This window comes from Lissotriton vulgaris, unplaced genomic scaffold (genome assembly GCF_964263255.1).
Source record: "Lissotriton vulgaris unplaced genomic scaffold, aLisVul1.2 SCAFFOLD_2259, whole genome shotgun sequence".
Classification (NCBI taxonomy): Eukaryota; Metazoa; Chordata; class Amphibia; order Caudata; family Salamandridae; genus Lissotriton; species Lissotriton vulgaris.
The window spans coordinates 211,519-220,556 of record NW_028249431.1 but is presented as its reverse complement, the minus strand read 5'-3'; the positions used below and the strand labels follow the sequence as shown (position 1 = coordinate 220,556).

The following is a 9,038-nucleotide window of genomic DNA, read 5'->3' as shown; positions in this document are numbered from 1 at the left end:
CCAATTATAAGTATCTTTTGCATTTATTCTTCTTTTTGTGTACACCATTATCATGGCAAGCACTTTTAGCGCCCTCTAGTGGCCGAAGTGCGCAATTGTTGGTTAAAAAGTGCAAACACTAAAAATATTTGCATTTGCTTTTCTTTTTTGAAACAGATGTTTAAATGATCGGTAATTAATAGCACTATCAGGACTGTATGTTATTGCTTACAGCCTAGTGATATAGATATATAGAGGGTGTTATTAGGTTTCGGCAGAACTTCTTTGTGATTATTGTTTTCTCATGGTCATTGTATTGGAAGTCACTGGCTGGTACAGAGGCTGACTTTAGTGAGACCATAATATGTAGGTGCACATTTATTGTTTTTTGTTGATTCTTTGTTTGATTATAATCACATGTATTTTGATTGTAAAAGAATATTTTTGTGACTGGCCCCATACCAATTCCATCATTTAAGGGTAAGGGCCCGCTTGTAGGATGCTGATGAAAAATATTTTGTGAACATTATTGAAGGGCACTGCCAAATGCAGAAGACTGGTTTATTAGTGAGATTCAATAACTAGGGAGATTGTAAATGCATTTATGTATCCCCATGTGTATTGATCTGCCTCTGATTAACTGAAGAGATTCTGTAAGCCAAAGCATCTTGAGCACCACAATTGTCACAGATATACTATTTTAATGCTGCTACCTTCCTGTGTGCATAATTGTCATTCAGGATTGCCCCCCCCTTATTATTAGCACTGCAGACCTCGCTAGGACAAAGCCAGAGAACATTCACTGGGCCATTCAAAATAACTAGGTGTCACTTAGGTCTGCAGAAAATGCTTTTCTTTTAAACAGCGTTTATCACGCAAATGAATAGAATACATGGTTACAAAACATATAAGTATATTTACAAAACCGCCAGTTAAAAGGAGAATAAGATTGTCAAAATTCGCTGCCACCAATTGCCCACCTCAAAGATAACTCTAGGAGATGAGCAGACAGCCCACGCAAAACTCAAGACTACAGATGACGGTACACTTAGAAAACGGCTGTGTTATTACCCTTTCTGAGGATCTCACACCATCATCTCTTCAGGTCTCGCCCCTAACGCATACAGTCATCTGGACACTAATATCAGCCCTGGGAATTGACACAACAAACTTGCAGTCGGTGAGACTGACAATAGCACCTAGTGGAGTTACACCCTTACTCCTTTCTACACACAACCCAGAAGAATAATGCCAATACCCACTGTACCTCCATCAGTCTATGACGCAGATGGCATGTATCCAGGACAGGTTATCAAGACTGACCTAGAACCCTTATCAAATGACCAGGCAGCCATAGGCCATGACAATGTCTCAGTCCCAGACATCTCAGATGATTCACGAGACAGTAGACCAGAGAGTACACAAGGCCAGCTATCCCTAAGCTCACAAAGCCCAGTACTGCAGGGCTCAGCATCAGGAATGCCAGGACAGATTGAGGCGCTATTTACAATAAAAATGACACCTGCTTTCAACTGTGCAGCCCCCCAGCAGAAACAGGAACAAGAGAGTGATGGGGCTTCTGGCGGTTCACAGCACAGCTCCCATGTGTCACTCCCCAGACTTAACCGCCCAGCCTCCACATCCATCACTAGGGATCACAATACCACAAGAACAAGAACTAGACATCATGGCCCATTCCGATCCCCTAGCCAGCAGCATTACAATACACAGACACACTATAATGGGTGGCACACCCTCAACACTGGTCCCAAGTGAAAGGAAGAACACCTGCTACAGTTCAAATAAGTAAAAAGAGACAGGGAACAGTATCCCTTTGAGGTAGTCACTGAGGGAGATAGTGGCAGGTGGAGGACAGAATGCGACCTATGCCGGGTAGAGAAACAGGGGACTTGTCACATGAACAGTACTCAAGAAGCCAAGTTTACCAGTGACACATGACCCTGTCAGTGGAGACCAACTTTGCGCCTGAAGGCCAATATTGACTAATGGCAGCCATTTTTCAAACGCCACTTTTGACACAATTGCGAAAATGTTAGACGTAAAACATAAATTGACAACAGCCTATCACCCCCAAAGCAATGGTATTTGTGAGCGCCTCCGCGGTCTGCTCAAAGCCAAGATCAGTAAAATAAGTGCCACAATTGGAAAGAAATGGCTCTATTGCCTTCCCATCGCTCTGTTTACACTCAGAACACTCCTAGCTCTGATCATCATCTCACACCCCACCAGCTTGTCACTCACAGATCAATGAATGTTGTTGTTCCCTCCACCAGACCTAAAGTAGACACTGAAACGTCTTCTGAAATTGTGAAAGCTGAATTGTTTGACTATTTGTGTGCCCTAACTATTGCTGCTAAGTTCCTTTCTGTTCAGATATAAAAGACAAAGAGTAAGGGCCCCATTTCTGCTGAGCTTATGCCTATCCGCCCTGGGACACAAATCTTCATAAAGAAACAAGTCTGGAAGTGGAGAGACCCCAAGAACGAGGGACCCTTCCAGATAATTGACTCTTCTCCTACTGCTGGTCGAGTAGCTGAACGCAAGGCATGGGTTCATCGGAGCCACGTGAGGGTCCACCTGGCACCATCCGAGATCTGAACATTGACCGAGAGAAGGGCATCATGTTTCCACTGACTGTCCAAGAATAAGAGTATGGAGATCATATGATGGCCTACGGACTGAGACGCAGCAACAGACCCAACTCCCATGTCAAATTTTCTTTGTTATATGTGTTGTTTCAATAGCTGTATTCCACTGGTTTGCAGTACGATCGGAGAGAAAGAGAGAAGCTACTAGCAATTTTAGATCTGCCACCACAACAAGGCACCCCATGTCCAAGACACTTCCTAATAACAAGCAAACTGGGATAAGTACGGGCAGTAGCTATGACACCCCATGCCCACCTTGACACCTTCCATACCCCCTGTAGACCCCACAGAATGGGACTTGGTGCTTGATATCCCCATGAATCCCCCTGTGCCAGGTACCCATAAACGTCTCCGCCAATATAAACGAAGTATCAGGTATAAAATGGGTCACGAGAAAGTACCAGTCAGATATACTTCACGTACCCAACGTAAGAAAGAACAGGCTGGGCAAATTTCAGACTGGGTCAGTAATCTCCAAAACACAGTTGTTTACACTTTCGACCAACACTCTATGCCTGATTTCCACTCCCAGTGCCCTAGTAAGACAGCAGAGGATAATGGGATTCACAACGCTCTATTAGACAACATGTGGTCCAGAGACATGAGGGAGATTGGAAGAAAAGCCACAAATGAGTCCTGCTTTGTATGTTCACACATTCCTCACGCTGAAGGCGCAGATAAATTGCTCTTTCCCAAAGAAGCCCCACTGCCCACCGCCAAATGTCTCTTACACCTGTTTCTTTGCGGCATACATGGTCAGATACAGCTCCAGTCAGCCAAAATAGATGATGCATTTGTAAACTCTACATAGTGGGATGACCAGTATGTTACATTCACAGTTGTGACTAGCCCATTGGAGTTATGGAGTAGAATGGAGGTTTACCGTGATATGAAAGTACCTGCCAACATAATACAGGTTTGGGAATATAACTTTAAGATACTAGGATACTTTACATTTCCAACCCCCCCATCAAAATGCCACTCACCCAAACATCAACAAGCCAACCATACCAGTGACACATGCCCTTGTCAGTGGAGACCAACTCTGCGCCTGAAGGCCAATATTTATTTCAACAGCAAGTGGAATGGCCCACATGACTTGATATGTATGGCAGCCTCCTTAGGTAGCCCAATTGTAGGACAAGAGCACAAACACTATATCAATCAGGATATTGGGAGGGAGTGTGCTGAGATATGGGCACAGGAAACTAGAAGATACACTTTCAATGAGGGTACAACATACAAACCAAAAAGAGCATACAAGCTAAAGTCTCCTCTCCTTTGCTTCCTAGGTGACGGAACAGCTCCTGTGGGTCGAAATACTAATTGCAGCAACACTATTTTTAATTCGGACCTTCAGTAGGGCACCTCCAGCCTCATGGACATCTATTGGGCCTGCGGAGAGCACATCCACCTGCAGCTGCCTCCCCACTGGCAAGAACTCTGTTCCATCGTCACGATGCATGAACTGCATCTGGTTATTTCAGCAGCGAACATTTCCCACATTCATACCCACCCGATGACAGGTGATGACGCCTTGCTCCACCACCGAAAAAGGGAAGTCAAGAAGTATTTCTCTGATGGGCCATTTCACGAGATTCCACAAGATTTCCGCCTTTTCAACGATGCTGAACTTTTCTTCGGGGGCGTTGTCCAACTGTTCCAGACCAAAGCCAATGACCGCTGGCTGCAAGTCACAAGATAGGAACTAATGCAGCTTGTCAACAACACCTGTGACGAGTTCAACGCTGTGAAAGAAGAACTATGACCTATCCGACTTATGGTTCTGGAGCACAGATACGTTCTATACCAGTTAACAGCAATGAATGGTGGTGTTTGTGCCAAGGTGGGCAAGTCCTGCTGTACTTTCCTATTGGCCAATGATGCGGACAATGGAACACTTACAAAGGCCATCAAGGACTTGGACATTCTGGGAAAATAGATGCATGAGGAAGGAGGTGCACAATCAGACCGTTTACCTAATTGGTTCAATTTGGACTGGATGCCTTCATGGCTGTCTGCAGTACTAAACTTTTTAATGCCTATTTTTTGTGTGTTGCTGCTGTTGTGTTTCGGGACACAGATATTGCTGCATTGTGTTAAGAGATTCAGCTCTAAGGTAGTTGGGATGAATTATGCAGACTCAGAAGTGTACACGGGAATACGCAGGGAACAAGGGGACAAGGAAGGAGTAGCAATGTTAAATATAGTAGAGCTTACAATCCCTGACTCTCACACAGTACAGGATCCTCTGTATAGTAACTACTAGGCCCAGGTGCATAGTAGCCCACAACTTCCATCAGGGAGAGACTTGGTACATCCTTATGAGACAATGTGTGACAAATTAGGGGGACCACATGAGGACTTAGGAGCTGCCCTGGACAAAAGCCCCGAAGAGCCGGTCCTCCATGACTCACCATGGCCACTCCCCCCGGCGACAGCTAAATATGTGGTTCGAATGGTGCTCAAAAAATGAACAAAAAGGGGAGATGAGAGAGGGAACAATTTTACCATATACATTCCCTGGGACATTCTTATCACTTAGCTAGCATGAACCCCTGTGTAGGCCCTTCTGTTCAAGATTAGAGGCCTTGGTTAGATTGGCCAGAGTGCTGCCATTTTCTGTTAAGAAAGCAAAAGGCATGTCTGATCAAGATTTTATTCAGCATCACCAACTGCAAGCCTTCTCGCCCCAGTTAAGCCCCAACCCTACTGGTGTGCTAAGTTCACAAATGTTAAGGTTTAACACCACCCCCTGTTATTTCAACACATAATGAGCCACATTCTAAGATTGTGCATGAGAAAAGGGGAACTTCCCACCACTGCCACGTCAAGCTGGAGTGATGGATGTGGCAACAGGACGTACAGATTGGTACATACACATATAAATAAAATACTTTTTGCGCAATTAAACACTTTTCTGCCACCCAAAGCAAAATTTATGTTAAACTTCCAGTCTATGAGGCATGACCTTTAGTCTAGAGCATACATGCTGCCATTACAGGAAGGGCTGCACTTGAATGTTTGGATGGGAAACGTTCAAACCAGGCCGTAAGTGACGCAGGTAGGATCAGTGGCATGGGGTGGCATGAGATGACATTACCATAGACTTCTCACTGCCTTAAAGAATATATAAAGGAGGTCCACAGAAATATTTTTGGACAATTCCTGGTCTGTTGTAGGTATCAGAGCTCTTGATCAATTGATTTACTTAACATATATATATTGACTGTATTGTACTTTTTTGTTCTGCCATAGGAAATGTTATAACTACTATGCTCTCTGTAACTTGTTTTAACCTTTATCACATTTTAAGCATTTAAACTGTAATTGCAGGATTGAGTATTCTCAAATAATATGTACTTTTCTTTTTGTATGCAATCTACCTCGAATCATAAATGTGTCTTTAAAGTTTTAGACTCTTTCTCTCTAGCAGTTTAGAAGCTTGTATTCAGTAAATGCAATATTCAGTAAATGCAATGTTCAGTGAATGAAATCTAATCCACGTGACTACCTGAGAATGAGGAGCACGGGATTCAGAACTAATGTGATTTTTATGCCTTTATATTGAAGTTTCTTGAAGTTGCATCTTCTTAATAAAACTGTTAAACTTTCAGCCTCTGTTTCCACGGCTCACATATCTGTTTTTTCTATTTTTAGAGCAAGCGTTCCAGGACACCCCAGTACAAATTAAGGTGCCCCTTTGTCCCTAGCTCACTCTCACGATCACCCCAGCGCAGGCTTTCTGAGCCGTTGCGCCCAGCACCTTGACCTTCTGCCCCGTAATAAATCTCCCTCTAACATTGTGATGAGTTACCCCTTAATCATAATTAAACCCTACTCTATTGAGATCCTCATGACCTGTACCAGAATCCAACACCTGACAATTAGCTGCTTAGCCCACTATGAGAGTATCATTTTGGCAGCAGAGAATGTTTACACTTGAAGATGTAACACAGTAAACCCTTCATCCCTATTGCCAAATCCAGAGGGAGAGGATGATGGCAAATTCAACAATGATTGTGTTAGCGTTTCTGAGTTGTGCACAAAGCCAATACCCGACATATTAGATCTACGTCTTCCTGAATCCGAACATACCCTTTTTGTTGATGGTACCTTTTTAGGAGACTGACACATTAATTTAAGAACTGCGTTTGCTCTATGTACACTGAGAAGACTAGTGGAAGCAGCTTATTTGCATCATGTAATGTCTGCACAATTTACTGAACTGATTGCCTTTAGCATAGAATGCTGCACTACAGAAGGCTCATGAGTTACCATTTACATTGACAGCCAGTATGGATCTAGAGTTGTGAAGAACTTTGGGCAGCTACAGCCGTAGAGAGGATTCCTAATCTCTGCTGGTATCCCCATTCGGAACAGGTTGTACGTTTCAAATTTGTTAGATGCATTGCAAATGCCAAAGGAAACTGCTATAATGATGTGTGATACACACAAGAGCGGCAAGGATTTTGTTATCAGAGGCAACCATTACGCCGATGAAATTGCCCAATACTGAGCTCTTGAGCCCAACATCTTTCAATTTGGATGAACCATGTAACGCAAAAAGAGAAACTGTATCCAACATGCTGCTGAATACTGTACACACCTTCAATGAGCTGAGGGAATTATTGCTGCCCCAGAGGTGGAGCAAGAAATGAGAAAAGATTGCATGTAAAACAGATGCCAGTGACATTTGGGTGTCCAGCAATGGAAAGCCAGTTCTTCCTGATTCTCTCCTGTCTGGATTGGTAAAACATGTGCAATATCCAACATCACAAACATAAATCATGCGTTAACTGAGCTGAAAGAGTCGGGTGCCTGAGAAGGGTAAGGATCTAAATTTGGATCCAGTGGCGAGGGATTTGCTAAGATAGCAGAATGTCTTGGTAGTGTAGGTGAAGTAATTCGAAAATTGCTTCTAACCCCTCTTTTGATTATATTGATTGTCATTGCATGTGCGCTTATCTTTTTAAAAGTTTGCCAAGGAATTTCATCACAGAATGGTATGGATTGTGGGTGTAAGAAACTGTCAGCACCGACAGGAAGGAAGAGAAAGAGGCTTGAAGTAAAGGTTGAGGACATGCAGAGAAAACTCAACAACCTGAAGAATTTGGGAGATTTAAGGAGGACAAATCCAAAGTTAATTAATGTTTTGTAATAAAGAAATGCAGTGATGATTTAAAAAATATTTCAGTAGGGGGGGGCCAGACATCGCCATAGCCATCCCGGACGGCTACAAGATCATCCGGAAGGACCGCAACAACCAAAAAGGAGGAGGCATCGCCATCGTCCATAAGAATACCATCTGCATCACAACCAGTTCCGACGATAACCTAGCAGACGCAGAACACCTTCACTTCCAGATCCACACCGACCCCAAGACCACACTCAGAGGCACCCTCATCTATAGGCCACCAGGACCACAATTCAGCGAAGACATCACTGACTTCATCAGCCCACACGCCCTCCCCTCCGAGGACTACATTCTACTGGGAGACCTCAACTTCCACCTGGAAAAGAACAACAACAGCAATACCACCACCCTCCTGGACAACCTCGTCAATCTCGGACTCAAACAACTCATTGACACCCCCACCCACTATGCCGGAAACACGCTCGACCCAATCTTCACCTCCAGAAAACACATCTCCTTCAATCACACCACAGCTCTCCATTGGAAGGACCATAGCTGCGTTCACTTCAACTACAAAAAGACTACGACCCACAACCACCCACAACCAATTCCCCGCAGAAAATGGAACAAATTTACCACCGACCAGCTCTTCTCATCGCTTCAACAAAACCCCCCTGCCAAATTATCGGACCCAAACCAAGCAGCCACCAACCTCACACAATGGATCACCCACAGCGCTGACGAATTAGCACCCTTGAAAAACCATCAAATCAAGCAAGGTAGCAAAAAAGCCCCCTGGTTCAATGACGACCTCAAGAAATCCAAGAAGATCTGTCACACCCTCGAAAAAGCCTGGCGAAAAAACCCAACCACTGACAACCTGGCCTCATTCAAGAACGCCACCCGCAAACACCACCAACTGATCCGATCCACCAAGAAATCAGCATTAAAGGATCGACTCGACAACAACGCCCACAACAGCAAAGAACTATTCAATATTGTCAAAGAGTTTACCAACCCCTCCGCCGGCACCAACGACATCACTCCATCCCAAGACCTCTGTGACTCTCTAGCCTCGTTCTTCCACAACAAAATCGCTGACATACATAACAGCTTCGGCGACCAGTCCACCCCACCCACCTCCGAACTAAAACCCCCCTCCAACTTCCTTTGCGCCTGGAACCCAATCACCACTGAAGACACCATCCGCCTGATGAACTCCATCCACTCAGGATCGCCAACTGACCCATGTC

General features: G+C 44.3%; 1 pseudogene; it reads left to right on the top strand.

Annotated features, from left to right (window-relative positions):
* Window positions 1–3,234: 3,234 nt before the first annotated feature.
* On the top strand, window positions 3,235–4,416 carry LOC147663569 (uncharacterized; annotated as a pseudogene).
* Window positions 4,417–9,038: the final 4,622 nt, after the last annotated feature.